The following is a 21236-nucleotide window of genomic DNA, read 5'->3' on the forward strand; positions in this document are numbered from 1 at the left end:
AAGACAAATCCAACTGTGTTGTTCCCCTCAGAAACTCCTACTTATTTATTAAGTTGGGTTCACCACTAAAAAGTATATTCATCTCTTTGGGAGATGAATTCATGACAGAAATAGAATTCCTGGCTTTGAAAGGAAGGAGAAAGCTATGCTCCCTATAAACTGCATTGTGTTCTGTCTGCAAGCAGGTGATTAAGATGCTATGGAAATTTTAAAGCACATGGCTTAACTTATTCTAAAGCACATTAAATAATTAGCTAGGGGGTTCAAAATATTCATATAGACATTTCTCCAGTTGAGAGAAAGCAACTTTACTCACTCCACCACCCCCAACTTTTGTATTATACCCATTTTTGGAAGCAATGTATACATTTCTTGTTTGGCTGACCCTCACTTTCTCAGGTACAGATGATATTGCAACATTCACAGCTGAAGATCATGATAAAATTTTCTAAGATTTACTTTATTTATCTTTATTATTATTTTTTCCTAAACAGGTAGGAATTGCCCAACGAATTTGTATCATGCCCATGACCTAAACAGTACTTCCTCACTCCCTCAAATGTTATCATCATCACATTTTAAATTAATTTTTCAGTTGATTCTATAAAGTAGATGCTATTATAATCATTATTATTTTTCTCTAATTTAGGGCATTCTGAAATCATCCAATATTCTTCCTTCAAAAAGATCCGACTGATCCCATTTCCATCCCTTCTTGCTTTCTTTGGTAATTTACCCCAGGTATCAACCTCTGTTCTCATTATTAACCTCTCCTGTCTTCCTACAAATGACAGAGAAAAAGACAGAGGCAGAGAGAGAGACAGATGCAAACACAGAAACAGAAACAAAGAGAAATATCTTTCCTTACTACTCTTTCAGGCTAACATTTTCCTTATTTTTATTTTCTAAATTTGAATCTTCTAGAAACCTTAGATAGTCTACAATTTTTAACTTCAGCTTCACACCATACATTAGCTTGATAATCCATTGCAATCTTCTTTCTACTCCATTCTTAATGTCACTGCAAAGTAATCTTCACATACAGATCTATTCATATTACTCCTTTGCTTAGAAATTTTCAATGTCCTCCGATCATTGCCCATCAAAATACATTTAAACTCCTTTTTTCCTGGCATTCAAGGCTCTCTACAATCTGACATCAATTTACCCTTTCATCTTTATTTCACTGGACTTTCTCTGTGGGCATTTGTTTTGTCTTTGTGCACTCCTCCTTCCTCCATGCTAGGAATTCACACTCTCACTCCATCTCTGCTCTTTATTTTTTGTTGTAGTTCTGCAGCTGAGATGCTATCACCTCCATGATGTTTTCTCTGGTCACCTAATTCAAATATGAATCTCTCTCTTTAAATGTTTCAGGCCATTGTCTTGGACTTGCCCTATGTATTTCATCATTTTCCAACTTGTAGTTTATTTTTTCTCTTATTGGATTCTAAGGTTTTTTAAAATGATATTTAAAAGTCATTTTGTGATTTTTAGAAAGGAATGAAATTAAGTTAAATGTAGTTTAATTCTTTGTCATGTACTTTGAGTCATAATAGAACATAAACATTAGAATTTCTTTTAAAACTAATACAATAGCTAGAATGAGAGATCAATGTGTGTAGGGATAGAGATGTGGATTGTGTACTACTCATTATCTGGCAACTATTTACTTCAGTAGCATGTTAGTCCAAGAGATTATATTTCTATAATGAAGTACCATCATTTCCTATGCTTAAAGATTATATTACTTTTCATTGAAAGGTAAGTAGAATTTTTCTTTTTTTCTTTAATAATAAATTGTACGTGACAAAGTTGCCCAGATTTAGAGACACAATATTGACTCAAAAGTTTCTATAAAAATCACATAAATTCCTTTGGACTCCCTTTAACTCACCATTATAGTTACTATCCATTGCCATTCCTTACTTTTGTCTTTATCTTTTATTAAATAACAAATTTTAAAACAAGTTTAAATTGGAAAGTCAAGAGACACTAAGAAAAGATGTAGAAAGAATCAATGGGGAATGGAGGTGGGAACTGAGAGAAAAATTAATTATAGTCAAAAGGTAGAGATCCATATCTTCCAGCAGAAAAGAGGATTGGAAAATAAAGAGAGTTATAAGCTTACTTATGAAAAAAAAAGTTGATTTATCATTCAAGTATAGATATTTTCACCTCTAGAGTGTTTTAAGGTTCATTTTCACTTTCTTCATGTCTAGACTCTGTATAACTAGGAATATCATTTCAGCGTCTGTAGGCACTTATTCACTGTACCACTGATAAAAATGTTAGTCCTCATTCAATAGCATAATAAAAGAAAATGGTGGGAGAGGGAAGGAAAAAGGGAATTCATTATAACAGAGAGATTAATTACATTTAAATGAAATCTGTAACAAGCTGGGGTATGTGGGTATGTCTGAGGGGAGGGGGATGCTTTCTTAGGGGATTCCAGAATGTAGAGTGGAAAATGGAGTTCACTATAGTTCACTTTATGAAACTGATTCAACTTTCGTTTACTGCTTCCCTCTCCTCTCTCCTTGGTTTTTTTTTTTTCTTTTTTTCTTTTTTTGGCAACCCAACAGTAAGCCTCATGAAAGGAAGGACTTACCCTAAGAGCATGTGATTTATTTTTCAGTCTCATTTCTGTTTTAATAATTATCATATTGACTCTGAATTTATTACACTACAAGAATGACTTTGTGTGGAATCTCATGAATTTAAACATTAATGTAAGATAAATTAGTTTTAAATTGAATTCCTAGAGTGCAATTGAATGTATTTCCGTCTGATGAATAAGGAATTTTCCAAATAAAATCTAAATCTCTGATGTTCCATTTCTGAGTGGGTTGAAGAAATATGTGGGGATATTTGATAAGGTTAAAATACGATTACACTGCAGTAGATTACCTGCTCTGTAAACTAACTTTTTTATTTTGGGGAAAAGGCATTTTTTTTTTTTGCAAAGTTTGATAGATGAAAGTTGAGTTTTCTCTCTCTGTGAGTTAAATAATCTGGTAGAAGCCAATTTGTTTCCAATTTGTTCTAAGATGTCATATTTGTGTTAAAGATGAGCCTGTTTCCACAGGGTTTTTCATTCATTAATTTCCTTGTTTCATAGTAAAATTAAACAAATGTTTAACTGCTGCTTTTCCCCTCCTCATTCTTTTGATTTTCATCTATCTTATCATGGCATGGTAGGGGTGGGGTGCATGGAGAGAGCTAAAAGCTCTATCACAGATCAGGCCAAGGAGCAATTGGTCAAAAATGAGGAAAATAAATCCATTAAAGATGAAGAAATGGGAAAACTTGTGTAGCACCTTATCAGTCAACTGGCATATTGCTAAATCATAAATGCTTGTAGACTGGACAGAGAGAGCTTTCTCCAACTGCCCAAGGCAGCAATTCGGAGTCATGCTGTGGACTTTAGTCAAGGAAGTTTCCTCACAGGTCCCTAGAAAGGAACTAAAAGGGGAACAACAGGGAAAGATCCCAAAAGAGCAGTTTATTTGTTATGGGAGGAAGATGTCTTGGGGGCTGTCATGATCAGCTTGGGAAGTCCCTGAGGCTGATAAGTTACCAGGGTATCTATATTCCTGGCTTAGGGGGAATATTGCTGGCACAACAAACAATATAGAATGCAAGCTCCTTGAGGACAGAGACTTTTATTTTTGCCTTTGCTTCTCAGATACCTACTTCAATACCTCATTCTGGGTGAGGCACTCTTTAAGGACAGAGAAATGAATTAATTCATTGCTGAACAAATAAAAGCTAATTTACAGCTTTATCTTCATGATCCTCTCAGTGTTTATGTATACCTGTGTGTATATGATCAATACAAGATAATTTGGGAGGGGGCAGAATATATAAGGCTTGCCCATAAGGAGATTACATTCAATGAAGGGATAGAAGGCATACATAGATATAAAACATTAGAAAATATTAAGAAGAAGACAGTATTAATTGTTGGGGTAATTCAGGAAGACTTAACAAAGGGGCCTTATAGGAGTAAGGAAGATTAGGATTCTTTATTAAACATAGAGAAAAATATTTAATATTTTAAACTCTATTAATATTTATTATTGTTGTTAATTATTAAATATTATTAATGTAATATTTATTTAACTCAACTAACATATGTTTTTAATGTGGAAGTAGAAGAGTAGAAGGAAATTAAATAAAGAATTCTCAAACTCTCAGCAAATGATATATAGCCTTTTCCAATTGACAGATGTGGAGGTAAAATTGGAGAGTAGGTGAGGAGAAATTAAGTTTTTTTAATTAGCCAATGTGATATGGAATTAATAGGAGATGAAAAAAAGAGTTGCCATCATGCATTGAGTATCCAGTTCTTTTTTCTCTTTCCTTTTTTTTTTTTTTTTTTTTTTGGCGGAGTGTCAGATGTGGTTGTAATTTTTTTTTTTGGGGGGGGGACCAGAACAGGGAATTGATTATTACGAGGCTTTCTCAATAGAAAACTCCTTATGCCAGTGTGAATTGGCATCTGCTTAGTCTTAAAGAATTTGCTGGGACACTGAGAGATTAGGTGATTTGTTTAGTTTCACAAAGCCAAGATGGATCAAAAGCAGAATTTGGAGCCAGATCTCTCCAACTTCAAGACCATCTCTCTACTCATTATATCACATTACCTCTCCCAGTTCAATTTACACAGTACAAATTACCATAAAATTAGGTGATTTTTTTTTGCAAATTCCTTTAGTTACAATATGCTGTACAAAAGTGAGACTAGAGAAAGCTTTAATGAATGGTGGGAGGTAACTGGAATTGGAGATGAACAGATCCAGAATAGAGGAAGGTCAAGGGACTAAGGAATCTTAGTATAGAAGAGACTGCACCATTGATTTGTCTTACCCCAGAAAGTCAAGGATTCATAAGGGAGAAATATCTCTTCTCTGAGTTCATGTAGTGGGTAACTGCTGCCAAATAGGTATTTACTGCAATACAGAAATTATGGAGGTTAAAAACTTTTTTTATTATTATGCTAAGCAAAGATTTAGGATTCAGAGAAAAGTTGAACAATAATAAGGATTCTGACAAGGCTTCCTATATGCAAAATTACATCAAAGTCACAGAAAAATCACATATATATGCATGTGTGTATGTATTTATATACAGACATATACATATTTACATACAGTAATCTTGTACATTCTTTTCAGGGCAAAAAAGTGAAAGATAATAGATCCATAATTCCATACTTCCTTCAGTTGTCATAAAATTTGAATAAATGTAATGAGTCATAATCTCATATATTCCCTAAGGAAACACACTTTAATAATCTCTACGGGTAAAGTAAATCAGGTTAAAGATCAAACTACACTTAGAAGATTCATAAATAAAATGATGGAAAAGGAGGATTTATGTGTCTGTAAGGAGTCTGGGACAGTTGAGAATCTTTCTCTTGCTTCTAATCTAAGAAATGTTGAAGGCTCTAAGTAAATTTTCTCATTCCATGGGATGGGTTTTGAGGTTGGGTCAACTAAGGTAAATGCTAAGCCAAAATTTGCAGGAAGAATGAAATGAATCCAAAATTCCCATATAGCTCATGGGAACCTAAAATCATTAATTCAGAGATGAAAAGCACCTTAGATGTCATCAAAAGATACCCTCATTATACAGATGAGGTGCATAAAGTTTAAATGAACTTAGGGGTCTCATGCTTTCTAAGTACATAAATAAGGATTCAAACTCATGTTTTTTCTGACTTTAGTCTTGTGGTTCTAGCCATTAAAATTCTGTTAGGGTTGGGAAATAAATATAGAATTTAATAATGAATTAGAAAAACTGGACTTAAGGGAAATCCCTTTTTATTTGTTATATTATACTTTGGGCGGAAGGAGAAAGAGGTGTGAGAGAGAGGGAACTCAAGGAAAAAAAAAGGACAACACAGGAAGTAGGAATAAAAACTACCATGTGAATTCTCACACTTATCTGTATTAAGGAAAATCTACTAAACCCCAGAAAGTAACAAGATGCAATGGGGAAGGCAAAACCTTGTTTTTGCCATTTATGGCTTCTTTAACCTTAAGCAAATCATTGGCCCTTTTATAATAAAAGAATTATTAGGAAGATCAAATGAGATTATCAATCTAAAGATGCTTTATAAATTGCTCTATAAATATAGATATATTTGGGAATTAGAAAACACAAAAAAGAATGAGACCATTTTTGTTTGTCATTTTCAAATGCTCTTAGGTTAAGAATGTCAGCCATGGGAAAGAGCTTTATCCTTTCCTCTTTTAAAAAAAAATAGTTTTCTAAAGTGTTAAAAAAATAGTTTTCACTTTTCTTTCAAATAAATTTCGTGATGAAGGAAGCATTGGGGATATCAAAAGACTGTATCTTCCCTTGACTCATAGAGATCCAAAGCTCCCTAGGTTCTAAGACGAGCTCAGCCAGTGATGAAACTCTGAGGCACAGGTAAAAAATTTGAAATGTGACAAAAAAGTAAGATCCAGTTCCTATGACTTCCTATTTCTCTTTGATTCTGACACAACAAAAAGAGCAATGGCCCTGGAATCAGACTAAAAAAACTTCAAGTTCCATTTCTATAAAACATGGGCAAGTAATTCAACCTTTTTGGGTTTCATTATCCTTATTTATAAAGTGAGGAAATGATGCTAAAAATCCTGTAAGAATCTTTCTAGCTCTAAATGTAGAAAATGATAATTTGGAGTCAAATTCCTCCTCTTTTACTACTATCTGCACTACGTTGGAAAAATTATTTCCTCTTTTCTTCTCAGTATTTTATTTGTAAAATGGGAGAGTGGGATACAGAACTTAAAAACCTCTTTAAGTTCTAATTCTATGGCTTTGTCTGTAGCAGAAAAGAAGATCATTTAACAACACAATCAATTGTTTTCCTATCCTCTGTTTATTTTGTTCTAAAGATGGGGATTATAAACTTCAAGAACTCCACTATAATTTTATTCCAATGTATCATCACAGAATGGAAGTGCTTCTGGGATGTTAAAGGTTATGTCAGTCTTGTTAACCCACTGATTTTATATACCAAGATATTTAGCATATAAGCCTGATGGCAGATTATTACCTAAAGAACCAGCCCAATTTAATTTGGATAAGTCTATCACTAGAGGAGTGCCTCCACCTGATGTAGTTTCCCTTTAACCCCCCCATAGTATGTACTCATAAAAATCAATAGGCATGGAGAAGGGTATGTGTAGCATTAGGGAATGGAGAAACTGCACAACTGAAATTATAAATGCCTGAAATGGGGAAGTAATAAGTATATCAGGAGGATGTTACAGACACAAATCATATGACAAAAGTCTCTCAAGTTGCTCATATGGTCAAGGCAAAAAGATATCTTTTTTAATATCTTAGATCATAGCAACTCACTGAATAGCTAAAGCTAAAGGGTAGTGATGTAAGAAATACTGCTCTCCTAAAAAGAGGTTTATGGTAATGTGTCTTAAGGGTCTGTTCTTGGCAATTCAATTTTTTTGTGAAAACATAGATGGCCTATTATAATTTTAGATAACATGAATGTGGGACAGAAAAATATGTTTGGATGTCAAAAAAAAAAAGACCAGCAAGTTAAACAATTAGCAAAAAACACACAAGACTGGAATATTATAGTGAAACAGTAGTTGATGCAGAAAAATGATATAGAGATTTGAGGGATTATGCAGAAAAATGACAGAAATTTTTGGGATCTACATGTGTTATTTGGATTTTATGGAAACCCCTAGAGTAATGATTCTATGTTTGATTAAAAGAAACATGTGTACTAAACTCTCTCTCCTAGTCAGACAATACCTGAATCATGGAATTTATTTCTGAGAACCAGACTTTTAGGGAGGATAATTACCAGACAAGAGTAATCAAAATCTTTAAGAGATTGGGAATTATATCATATGAATAAATGGAAGGAAGAGGAAATCCATTAAGTGGAGAAAACTTTGAAGGACATATTTTTAGCTCCATGTATCTGAAATGTCACTGTGGTGAAGACAGATTAGACTAGTTTTGGCTGGCCACAAAGGGCAAAATTCTCCTGAATCATCTCTTCTCCAGACTACCAATTCCAATTTCCTTCAATAGCTCCTCATATGACAAAGACTCATATGATATGAAGAATCACCACCTTGGATATTATCCTTTGTGGATATTTTGGAAGTAATAGGCAATCAGTGAAACTAATTAAGTAGGGATGTGGTATGGGCAAAGCTATATTTCAGAAACTTGATGGAGTCAAAAGTCAGTAGGTGTGATCTTCCTAAAAACTAAGCAAAGAGAGTCCAGAGAAGAGACAGGTAAAAGAAGAAATGGAATTCCATGAAAAGAAGTTAGATGGGATAGTGGAAAGAGTGCTGGATCTGAAGTCAAGAAGATTCATTTTCATGAGTTCAGATCCACCATTAAATATTTATTAGTTGTGTAATCCTGGATAAATCCCTTAACCCTATTTGCTTCAGTTCTTCAATTGCAAAATGGCCTGGAGAAGGAAATGGCAAACCACTCCAGTGTCCTTGCCGAGAAAGTTCCAAATGTGGTCAAAGAGTTGGACTTCAAAGACCTCAATCACAGTAGCATGAAAGTCTGGAGAGAAGAGGCTATCATGGAGAAAAGAGTGAACAACAGTATCAAAGATTATTTGTTAATTTCTTCACTAAAATATAAATTTTTTGAAGGGAGGGAGTGTTTTTGCCTTTCTTTGAGTCTTTAGGACTTAACACTGGCACATTGTAAGCACTGAAATGTTCATAAATTGACTGGTGAGTACTCTTATCTGGAGAGATTCAAATAAAGACTATGTGACCTTCCTTCCAGCAATGTTGTAAAGAATTTTGATAATTCTCTCAACTCCAAGATTATTTTTAAAAATCTTACTTCGGACTTAACTACTCCAATACTTTCTTCTTTTTCTTCATTTGAAGAAATAACATATATACAAAACCTCCTTTCTCTTAATGCTAATCTAAATTTCCTCACTGAGAAAAAAATCTTGTCAAATGAAGAGTTCTGTGGCTATGTACTCTCAACACTTGTATCTTTAGCTTTTCTAAAGTTAGTATGATGGAAAATAAAAGATTCACTAACTCCAGAGCCTTGAAAGACTTATTTTTACTTCTTGCCAAGAAATGAGGTTGCATTTTTGAAACTCAAAATAAAGTATGTGTTTTATTCAAAACCTTTGTCCTGAAAGTTTCTTAAATTCCAAGTTTTCAAGAGAAATTCTGAGTATTTTCTGCCCCACTACTGGCATACTCACTGACAACTGTGGAGTTACAGAAGTTATAAAACAGTAAACAGTCAAAATACTTGTGATTGTGGAAAACTTTGGAAGAATTTGTCTTCAAGCCAGAATAACCAGATGGCAATTTAGTATAGACTAGTGAAAGTATACTAACTACTCTTGGATTTAGGAAAATCTAGGATGTAGTCTTGCTTAGCTCAATTTCTATCTATGTGACCATAGATTTTAGCTACAATATTAGGGTGGTCTTACCTAGATTATATACCAAATGGAAAAAAAAGAAACATGAATTTTGAGCCAGGAGAGACTTGAGAAAACATTCAATTTTAAATACATTAAATACATTTTAAAGGGAAAGAAATTGTGGTCTAGAGAGTCAGAACAACCCAGGTCCAGTTATTTCAGAATCTGTGTTTGTTATATAGCACCACCTTTAACAATGCTATAGGAGATTGTTAAATAAGATAATGGATATGTAAATCCCTTAATATTAAACCCCCACTCTCTTTTCCTTCTCTCTAATCTCTCTGTCTCTGTTTCTCTTTCTTTCTCTCTTTCCTTTCTCCTTTCCTCTCTCTCTTCCTCCCTTCTTTCTTCTCCCTCTCCCCCTGCCCCTTCCCCCTCTTTCTTCTCCTCTCCCTTCCCCTTCCTCTCCCCATCCCTCCATCCCTTCCTTCCTCCCTCCCTTCCTTCCTTCCTCCTTTCTTCCTCCTCCTCCTTCTTCTTCTTCTCTCTCTCTCCCTCACTTCCTCCCACCCATCCTTTCTTTCCTCTTCCACTCCCTGCAGATTAATTTGTACAAAGCTCTATCCCTTTCCTTGCTTTTGCTTTTACCCTTCCTCATATGCCGTATTAGAATGTAAGCCCCTTAAGGTCAGGGTCTGTCTTTTGAGTAATATTTGTATTTTTAGCCCTTAGCACTGTGCTTGGAATAAAGTGCTTAATACTTGCAAGATGACTGATTAAATCACTTTGCAAACTTTAAAATATCATTATATAAATGCCAATGATGCTTTGTTATTATTATTTAGTACTTCCTTTGGAAAAGAGCATCATCGCTTCTAAGAATAAGCTCTAGCTATACTTAATGTTTATTTTATTTTATATTATTGCTTCAGTGGATTCCTTAGTCCTTATTACTCTTAACATTCCTCTCCCAAACCTCCATGACCAAAATATATGCCCAAATTATATCTACTACTAAATCATTTCCCTCACCAGATACAAAATGAAATGACAACTGCCTTGACAGACAATTCTCAAACAAAAGAGGTATGTGAGTTAAGTTTGTCAGAAGCCAAAGCAGATTAAGATGGTCAAAACTGCATTAATTTAGTGTCTGCTTTCACTTTAAAATCTTTTGGAAAAGTTCCTTGCTTCCAGTAATGCGGACAGTTTGATATATTAGAGGTCCAAAAAAGAGGTTATCCCTTACTCATCAGTATTACTAGTAACAGTGTCAAAGCTTTCCTGCTGAGTGCCCACAGTTCCAATGCCTAACCACGGTGGGGTTGGAATCTGGTTCACTGATGTGCAAATGTTGTGTGAAGAGAAACTTAAGTCCTTCCGCAATCAGTAACACTTAAGACCTTGGATGTGAAGTCAGTTAAACAATTTAGCACCTACCACAGCCTTCAAATAGGAAACACTATAGATATAAAAACAAAAACAAGCAATGGTTCCTGCCCTCAAGGAACTTGGATTCTCCTTAGGTCTCTCAATAAACAGCAAGATTACTGAGAACAGAGTTACTTGTTTTAGGGTTATTTTTTATTTGTTTGTTGTTTTGTTTTTCAGTACTATTTGTGTTCATAAATCTAGTCTTTTTGGCAACTTATTTACAAAGCCACTGCCTGATTTTTGGCATCAGTTGAATGGGACTGCTTTTCTAATTGTATTTGCTAATGAAAATAACTTAATGAATGTAAAGAATTTTCTTAAAGAAAAGCATATTTATTTCTTCTTGTGATTCCCAATTAGTAATACTATAGGAGAAGTTTGGAAATAGAGAAAAGTCTAGCTAAAAACCATGGCAAGAATTTTGGTTAGGTTATCGATGGTAGAAAAATTGTCAAGAAGATGGAATGGGGAGGAAAGATGATGTTTATCACAAGAGCAGGTATCTGAATCTTAAAGGAACGAATGAATGAATGAGCTAGAGAATTGAATGCTTCTAGGTGTTCGTGGGAATGCTCTATTGTCACAATCGAAAAGAATTTTGAAGAAGGAAGGGGGTTGCAAGTGCATAGTGAGTTGCAAGGAGTCCAAGCCCTCCATTCAAAATAAAATCTTTCCTCCTAACAATGCCGTGGTTGTGAATTTTTAGTCACATCCTCAGAAAATGGACATAAAGTGAAGGGGTGGTTAAAGTCTAATTTCAGTAAACAGGAGCAGTACTAATATCTGGCATTTATACATCACTTTAAGGTTTTCAAAGAGTTTTATATATATTATCTCATTTGATCCTCACAGCAACTCTGGGAGGTAGATGTTAAAGCACTCCCATTTTACAGATGAGGAAAACAGAGATGAAGTAGCTTTCCATACAGCTAGTAAATGTCTGGTGTAGGATTGAATTGCTTTGGATTGACAAAGTATCTTCTCTTCCCCCGGATTTTTAACAAATGCTTCTAAAATACCTAATCTAAAGTTTCATAACGGGGTCTTGCAATGGAAATTAAAATGGCATTTTGACAGCTTTCCAGAGACAGTTGGGATGAAATATTTTGCTTCTTTGTGAATTGTTTTCTCTCCCGGTTTGAATTTTTTAAAGTAGAAAGAATAGAGTAGCTGATGCTCCAAAGAGGCCTAAAATTCTTCTCTGATGTCCCCTAAAATACAAGTTGGGAAACTGAAGCAGGGGATGCTTGAGGATTTCAGTGAGCTGGTGGTAGAATGAAATCCAGAAGGTAGGTCTCCAGTCAAAGGTCCTGCCCCTCACAAAAATCATTTGTTTCATGCAATTCCTTATTATGACTTCCTCCCATTTTGCTGATCTGTTCATTTGAACCTGAAAGACATCTTTGCTACATCCACCCACTCATTTATCAATTTTTGCTTAAACTCAATCAGCAATACACCTTATCAACGCAGGAGCTCCCTCAAGTGGTGAAACTTGGCAACTGCAGGCTATAGACTAGGAAAAACAAAAAGGACTTTCTCACTGGTTTGCTTTCTGACATTGTTTTTACTAACAGAACTACAGAACAATGTAAGAACTCCCTGTATAGTCACACCTCCATTAATAGCAAAAAATGTTCTTTGCCTAGTATATCATGTACTAAGAGAAAGGTTGGGGAGAAGAGCTTGGGGAGCTTAAGTATATGTGTATTAAGGGATTATAGCTGACATCAAAAGGGAGAATAATTAAATGAAGATATTAAATAAATGAAATATAATTCAGGACCCAGAAATATATGGATTTGAGAGCCTTAGACAAAAAAAAGATCTAAGGAAGAGCAAGGACTCATCTCCATTTAGGAAGGGAAAAATCTAGAATGAGACAGAATACTAAAACTCAAGAAATAATTAACAGTTCCTGCCTCTGAGAAGGGAGAGGTCAAAAATTTAAAAAAAAAAAAAACAGCAGGATTCTAATTCTATTAAATTTACAGTAAAATCTATTTTTTAAGTCTCATTAATTATCTTGCTCTTGTGACTTGAAAAATTTTCAGCATAATTATTTGCCTTTTTTGTTAAGATGTCATAAAAATAATAAAGAAAGGAAGGTGGGACTTACATCTAGAAAAGCTGAGTCTGAATTCAGACTCCAACCTTTCCTAGCTGTATGACCTTAGGCAAGTACTTTCAGCAATCTGTATCTTCATTTCCTAAGCTATCAAATGGAGATGATAATATTTGCAGAATCTGCCTTACAGTTTTGTTCTGAGTAAATTGCATTGTAAACCATGAAAGACCATATCAATAAGAATAGCTAGCATTTATATATGGCTTTAAGATTTGTAAAGTGCTCTGAGCATCTCATTTCATCCTCACCACAACCTTGTGAGGTAGACACCATTTTTATTTCCATTTTCCCCAAAGTATTTTTCCAAAGTATTCCCATTCCCAAAGTAACTTACTTCAGAGTCATATAGCTGGTAAATACCAAACCCAAACTCTGTTCCTATACTATCTAGTTACCTTTAACAACTCACATAAGCTGTCAAAGATTAATGAATACGCTCACTATCATCTTAACCCTTGCCTCACTGTGATTTGGAGTTAATCCTAGAGCCTTCAAGACTACAGCCAATGCTTTGGCAGTTCCCAATAAGTTCTGAATTTAGTTCAATTAAACAAATACTTGTTAGGCTTCTGTTATGTGCAATGTGAGCTTGGACTATGGTAAGGGACAGAACAGGTATAAAAGCCTAGCAGGTGTCAAGGAACAGAGATCAGCTCTTTGTACCAAGGGTACTTGAAGGAACCTTCTGAGTGAGATCAATTAACCAACATTTAATAAGTAACTACTATGTGCCTGGGAAGAATACATAAAACAAAAATTATAAAGTCTCTGACTTCAAGGAGCTTATAGTCTTTGTCCATATTCAAAGCCTTTGACCAGCCCAGCTAAAACTTGGAGTGGGCAGAAAACTAGACCTGGAATTAGGAAAACATGCTTTTAAATTCTGCTTTAGATACTTACTAGCTGTGTGATCCTGGGCAAGTCATCTCATCTCTAAATCCTTCATATGTAAAATTAGGATAATAACAGACCTATCTTCCATGGTGGTTGTGAGGATCAAATGAAATAGAATGCTTTATATTTATAAGGTGAGATATGTATGTATGTATGTATGTATGAATATTTTGGCCCATAGCTACGCCAGTCGCTAAGGTATAACGGATTTGTTGTAAGGTAAGAGAAATAACTACAGGAAAACAATGGGCATTTTTGGAAGTACTTGAAGAATGATGGTGATGATTAAACAGAGACAATATTTACTGCTGTTATCTTGTATATCCTAATTTTCCTAGGCCTGCTATCGCCCACTCATAAAATTTCAGTCACAAGGGGTCACCTAGCCAAACCCATACTTAAAAATAACCCACCACCACAAAACACCTGACAAGTGATCAGACACCTTCTCCTTCCAGACCATCACTATTAGAAGTATCTCCTGAACCTGTGAGATTCATTTTGGGACAGCTATAAATATTAGGAAAAAAATTCCTAATATTAGGCATGAATTTACTCTCTTGCAAATCTCTGCCATTATATCAAGCTGTGCTCTTGAAGGTCAAACCTAACATTTCTTCCATATGGTACCTTTTAGTGTTTGAGTATACCTACGAATGATATTCTCCTCTGAGTTTTTTCTCTCCAGCCTACAAATTGCAAACTTTTTCCAACAGAACCTGATATAGCATGGACTTTAGCAATGTAAATCTTGGAGTCATTCAGTCTGATGTCCTAGAGTGGATAATGAATCCAAAGTCAGAGACAGTAAGCAACAGATGTGAATTGCCATGGCCTAATTCAGAATCTAGCACTCTTAGGATTATACCACACTATGGGCTAAATCCTCAAGCCAAACTTGCCTATGAATAATGGCATAGTACTCCCCATATTTAGATCCTTTTCACTCTATAATTATTCATAGATAACCTCATAAAATGCCATAAGAGGAATAGAGGCAAATAAAAATATGTGTGAATGTATGTGTAAAACTTCCATTTCCCAGTCTTGGGAAACCATGATCTGTAGCAACCTAGAGATAGTTATTAACACAGTGCATACATTTATATCACAGAAATGATTTATTTAGGGGTGAGGTATGGAGACCATGGATCCACAGTATGGCCACTTATACCACCAATTCAGATGAGCAAAATGGTTATATCTTTTATTCTAATGAGGGGAGGGAAGGTTGATCTGAAGGCAACGAGAGGTTAAATGTCCTGTCTGATGTCACAGGGTTGGTATATGTCAGAAGCAAGACTTGAGGCCAGGTTTTCCTGACCCCCAAATCTGTCCTTTTCTCACTAGGCCAGGCTACCATTCTGGAAATATCCTGAATATTAAGTAACAACTAGTTTTCCCCTTAGATGCAAATGTAAATGCATGCAAAATGTAAATTCATGCAAAATATTTTTAAAATTGGGACACAATAAGAACCTTATAGAGTGAACTGACACCTAGTTTAAACATGGTGCCTGTACTGCAGCCCCAGTAGTAAATTTACGGGCTTATTTGGAAGGGAAAATAATCCCTTCAGGATCTATTTCAAAACCAAACAGAGAAACACTACATGCCACTTAATATTCATGGACATTTGCACTACTCCGAAGGATAAACATTCCACCTGATTTATCCCATGAGGCCCATGTAGTCTGGCTCATCACATTTTTCTTTCATGAAGTGAACATCACAGAACTTTCACCCATAGGTCACATCTGTCAGTCACTGATGAAACAAAACTTTAGGAGACATACTTGACAACGTTCATTCCGTTTGTAGGAATATCTATCAATGGGGCCCCCAAAACAATTCTGAGATGCATAAGAATGTCTCTCTATGTGTGTGTGTGTGTGTGTGTGTGTGTGTGTGTGTATGTATGTATGTATATGTATATATATATATAAGATGTCTAGGGATGAGGGGTGATTATAATTCTACAAACATTCCTTAGTAAGTTCTATTATATATCATGCCATATGGATACAAAAGCAAAAAACGATTAGATCCTGTCCTCAAAGAGTTTACCTTCTATTGAATTTCTGACCTAGATATCTCCAAATGGTACAGAGTATCTCTGGTCCTGAAAATGACAATTCATTGATACAATGATTTAAGTTTTATAATACATTTTGATTTGCAAAAACCTTACAAATCTACCCATGAAAGGGTTATTTTCATTTCACATAGGAGCAGTGAAATGAGGCATAATATTTGTAATAATATAGCTAATAAACAGAGATGGGGATCAAATTCATGTCTCCCAACTCCAAGATCCAGGTACTTCCTAACTGAACCTTGGCTGTTCAATTTGTAGACAATGAATACTATTTCTTCTATTTCTTTCACCATGTTTTTAAAGGTTGAAGTAAAACTAATAGTTCAGAAACAATGTACTGCTAACCTGGTATTGCTATCTGGGGTCTTTGGCAAAATGGACACATTCACCCACTTCAGAATCCCCAAAGCTATGGACACAGAGCTAGACAACTAAGAAGTGATAGGACAGAAAATGGGGGAAAGAGTACAGTAGTAATGGGTTAAAATCCAAATATAATTGATTGTAAGTAGAACCAAGAGAGCAAGAAAAGTAGTTATTAGAACATCATTCATTTATTCAGTAAATATTTATTAAGCTCCTACTATATAGAATACATTCTGTTGTTTTGATAAAATTACAAAAATGATTTTCAGTAAGCCTCCAAAGCCTCCAGTAAAACCCTACCTTCTACAAGAAGCCTTTTCTGATCCTCCTTAATGCTAGTACCTTCCCTCTGCTGACTAGCTCCAAATTATTCTGCATATTTCTTGTTGGTCCACAGTTCTTTGTTATGTTTATCCTATTGGACTCCTTGGAACAGGGATTGTCTTTTTTTGTCTTGCTTTGTATTCCTCAGTCCTCAAGAACTGGCATATAAAAGATAATTTAATAAATACTTCTTATTGACTTGACTTATTCTCCATAAAATTAGAGATTTAAAGCCAGAATTAACCTCAGAGTTCTTCTAACTCAACACCTTCCTTTTTACAGATGAGGAAACTGGATCCCAAAGACATCAAACTCATAGAGGAGACCTGAGAAGGGTCCTTAAAGAAGAAGAGACAGCCATACATTCATTATCTGGAAACCTTATTCTTTTATAGAAGAGAATTTTTCAAAAGCTTCAAGGGAAACCAAGTTCTATTTGAGAGAAAACTAGAAGCACTAGATGTCTAGTTACATAAAGCTCAATCAGTGACAAGCTGGTCTACTCATACTCACAGTATTTATTCATTTGGACAAAGGTATTTCTCTCTAATTCTGCACTTTCTAGAAAGGCAGTGGTGTGATGGATTACACCTGAGGTGATATCACTTCTCTACAAGATCAAAATGAAAGTCTTGGCAGTGAAAGTGCTCCTTAAAAGCTACTGCTCTCCATGATTGCCCTCATCTCTGCAAAGGATACTGTTTCTAAGAACCAATTCCAAGGCAAAACAAAATTTCTATGCTACTCTATACAAAGTTTTCTGCAGATCTGTCTCATGGAGATTTGAACTTTGACATACTCTCCAAGTAATACCAAAAGATGGCATTTGTGAGGTTGATTTTATGTCAGATAATTTAAAAGTATTTTCTCTCTCTTGGACTCAGTTTCCCTTTTTGTAAAATGATGAAATTGGAAGATCTCTAAGGTCCTTTCCAGTTTTAAATTCTGATCTAAAATTCCCTCTGAGAGACAATGGGATGTAATAGAAAGAGTGGCAGGCCAGGAAGCAAAAGAGCTAATTCAAGCCTCAATTGTATCCCTTTCTATCACTTAAGTGTTCTTAAATTTTTATGGGTTCTCAATTTGAACTATTTACAAACTGGAAACACTGACATTTCCTTTTTTCTCCTTCCTAGGTTTGTTATGATATATTTTATACTCAAAATGCTCAAAAAATAATTTTTATATTGCCCCCTCCAAAAAACAAAACAAAACAAAAAAAAAAAAAAAAACCCTCAAAACCTATTTCTCCTCCACATTTTCTTCCTTGGGTTCAGGGCATCCACTTCCTTCTATGCATTCAATTTTTTAACTCCAGAATCATCCTTAAACTTTCTTCCCCAGCAGGCCAGCCTACCTAATAATTTGTCATGGCTTATAAATTCTCCCTCCAAAACATCTCATTTCCTTCTATCAACTTACTTGCCATTAACCCTGTTCTGGCTCTCATTATCTTTCATTAGGACTACAGTAATAGTTTCCTAACTGGTCTTCCAGATTCCAGTATAATCCTTCCTAATTTCATTTCCACAGTGACAAAATTGACATTTCTAAAGCATTAGACTTTCCTATTTCCTACCTGGATGACCTTCAATAATCATTTCACGTCCATGGGCCTCAATTTTACATATGTAAAATATGGAGGTTGGATAAATTTCCAGTTCTTTGCCACTACAAAAAAAGAGTTGATACAACTTTTTTTTTTAAAGAAAACATTGGCTATGTCTTTCCTTTAATAATGCATTTCTATCTAAACAAGGAATCATTGATCATTCATTCCAACTGTTCCTGGAAGAATAATTTGTTTCTACAGACTCATAAACACAGCCCACATTATTAAAGTATATGCATTTGAAGGCAATTATATTTTAGGTAGTGAAATAATATGAACAGGAAAGCTCAAGTAACAAGAGTCTTCATCTTCCACATGGTATTGATCTAGCCATCTAGTAGAAAACGAGGGCTCATTCTAATTGTGTAAATTTCAAACAATTTCAGGGAGAAGAAGAAAGGCTCCATTGTGCTCCTAGAACTGAAAACAACATTTTCACTCTCTGTGTGAATGCCCTCAAAATCCCTTAATCTAAACAATTCTAGTGATTTAGCTTGTTATCCACTAGTCTACTCACTTCCTCCAAGCAAAATTATTTAGTAACTTCCCTTCTTCTGCCCATCTCACCCTATGTCAAACATTCTGCCAAGCTGTGGGCATCAATTCCAAAATGCCCTAACCTACCTCCGTAGATTATCCTTCTCCATCAAACCTTAACCAACCAATTCAAACAATGAATAAATCTATAATTGTGGCAGGTTGACTGAGACTTTGACCCAGATCATTGCCATTTGGGAGGCACAGACATTTAAGATATACTCCCTTAGTTGCACTGAAGTAATATAATAACTAAAGTCCCTTTCTATTCAACAGAACAATCAGGTGACATAGTGGGTAGAGCATTTGAAGTCGAAGAAGATCTGAATTCAAATTTGGCCTCTAGCACTTATTAGATATGTGATCTCAGATAAGTCATCTTCTGCCTCAGTTTCTTCATCTGTGAAATTGAATTGGAAAAGGAAATAGAAAACTACTTGAGTATCTTTGCAAAAGAAAATCCCAAATTGGTCACAAAGAGTTAGATGTGATTGAAACAATATGCATCAACAATTCAATTGAATTTGTATTTATTACATTTTTTTCAAAATTTATAAACTAAAAACTGGTTTCAGGAATGTTTCCTACCCTCTGGAAAGATTTGTGTTGCTTACTCCAAGGACCACAATCTATAGTTATGGGTCTGGTGGTGAGAATTCCTTTTAACATAAAACTCCTTTCATTTCTTTTTCTTTCATTACCCCTCTAAATAGATTCACCCCTTATTGGTTTGCATAAAACATACATTAATTGAACTGATAGAATATTTATTGAAAATAATATCAAATTACATCACTATAGTTCTCAGTACCATTTTTATAGGTACACAGGGCTTTATGTGTTTTCATTTGCAGAAGCATAAAATATTAAGAGATAAATTATTCTTATAGGTCATTTAAGGCTTCCTGTTACTTTCAAGGAGCTCCTAGTACAAAAATGGAAAGCAGATATTCTTGTTAAAATCTTATTCAAAATCATTAAAAACTTTGAATAAGGATTCAGAAATATGAAAAAAAATAAATTCCACTATTAGTAACACCAAAGCAGTGGTTTTTAATGAGGAAAATATAATGAATACTATAATCTCTATGACTTCATCAAGGATAAAAAGTATGCATGTAAGGGGGCAAGGAATTTTAATTTAGAAGAGTGCTTAAATGTTATTCAGATCAACTGTGTAATTTTAAAGAAAATTATTTTAAGAGAGTAAACTACTGAGTAGGAAGAAAGCTGAAAGCTGGGCCAGTGAATTGTAAGATCATGGAGCTAGAACTGGAAGAGTCCTTAGAAGTAATTTATCTAACTCTTTTGTCTTACAAATGATAATGGGGAGAGAAACATCCTATGCACCTGGATGTAGCATATGGATAGAGCACAGAGATAATTTTAAAAATCAGTAAAGCTATAATTTTCTGGTTTTATTCTTTTCTTATAAAGGGAAGCACATTTCTGTGATATATATCCCTTTACAGAAATAGTTTCACTAGGAAGAGTTTTTCATTTGAATATATATATATAATTTGTTATTACCCTTATGGCCATAGTATTGATTAAGTTCTGCCTTATTATTAAACAATGTGATATTTTTAATATGGAAGCTATAGTAGAAATCCAGTTAGGTGGTGGGCTTTTTGTTTGTTTATTTTGTTTTAACAAGCTGATGACTTGAGAGTTTAAACAGATGCCTGTCTGGGAATATAAATAAATCTAGCAAACAAAGACTGTAAAATCTTATTTGTTTGGACTTCACTAACTTGAAATATATTTCAACTATGTTGAATTATCAAAGTCCAAATCAGTCAACTTTCTCTCTCTCCCTCCCTCCCTCATCTCTGTCTCTGTCTCTGTCTCCCTCTTTCTCTCTCTCATATACAAATATATGTGTGTGTATATGTAAATGTGTGTATATATATATGTGTGTGTGTGTGTGTGTATGTACACACTTGTATCTGTATTTGTTTCTATATCTCTATTTCTATATATGCATATCCTTAAGTTGGTTGAATTATCTGTAAGGAAAAGAATTGCCAAGAATATTAATTGGGTAAACAAGATTGCAGGAGATAGACATGTTTATTCTACATATAAAAGTACATTATTTTTCAAGGAGTATATAAAATGGAAAACTGTCATTGAATGCAAGAATATTGCTAATTACAGAGTTTTATCTGTTCATTAAAACATTTTCTACAGGAGCATTACTTAGAAAGTACACTTGAAAATAATAAAATTATAATTCTTGAAAACCTTCAGAATTTAAAAAATCTCAGGCTTAATTCCATGCTTTTTTCTGTTTCCCAACTCTTTAACTATTCAGACCAATGAAATTTTACTATATATACTAAAATTTATGTTCAACATTATCTGACCTATTTTAATTCAAAGTCCTTGTAAGTTGGGTCTGTGTCCTATCCCT

At 34.5% G+C, this 21236-nt stretch overlaps 1 protein-coding gene across 27 annotated transcripts in view; it reads right to left on the bottom strand.

Annotated features, from left to right (window-relative positions):
* RBFOX1 (RNA binding fox-1 homolog 1) overlaps positions 1-21236 on the bottom strand; it is a 1699751-nt gene that overhangs the window by 879814 nt on the left and 798701 nt on the right. Inside the window, exon 1 of one of the 27 annotated variants that reach the window (XM_051963883.1) lies at positions 4873-6040. The exons of the other annotated variants lie outside the window; for them this stretch is intronic. The gene's annotated coding sequence lies outside the window, so the exon portion shown is untranslated. Of the gene's footprint in view, positions 1-4872; positions 6041-21236 lie in introns of those variants that run through there. 27 annotated transcript variants of the gene reach the window in all.

Source organism: Antechinus flavipes, chromosome 1, assembly GCF_016432865.1.
Source record: "Antechinus flavipes isolate AdamAnt ecotype Samford, QLD, Australia chromosome 1, AdamAnt_v2, whole genome shotgun sequence".
NCBI lineage: Eukaryota > Metazoa > Chordata > Mammalia > Dasyuromorphia > Dasyuridae > Antechinus > Antechinus flavipes.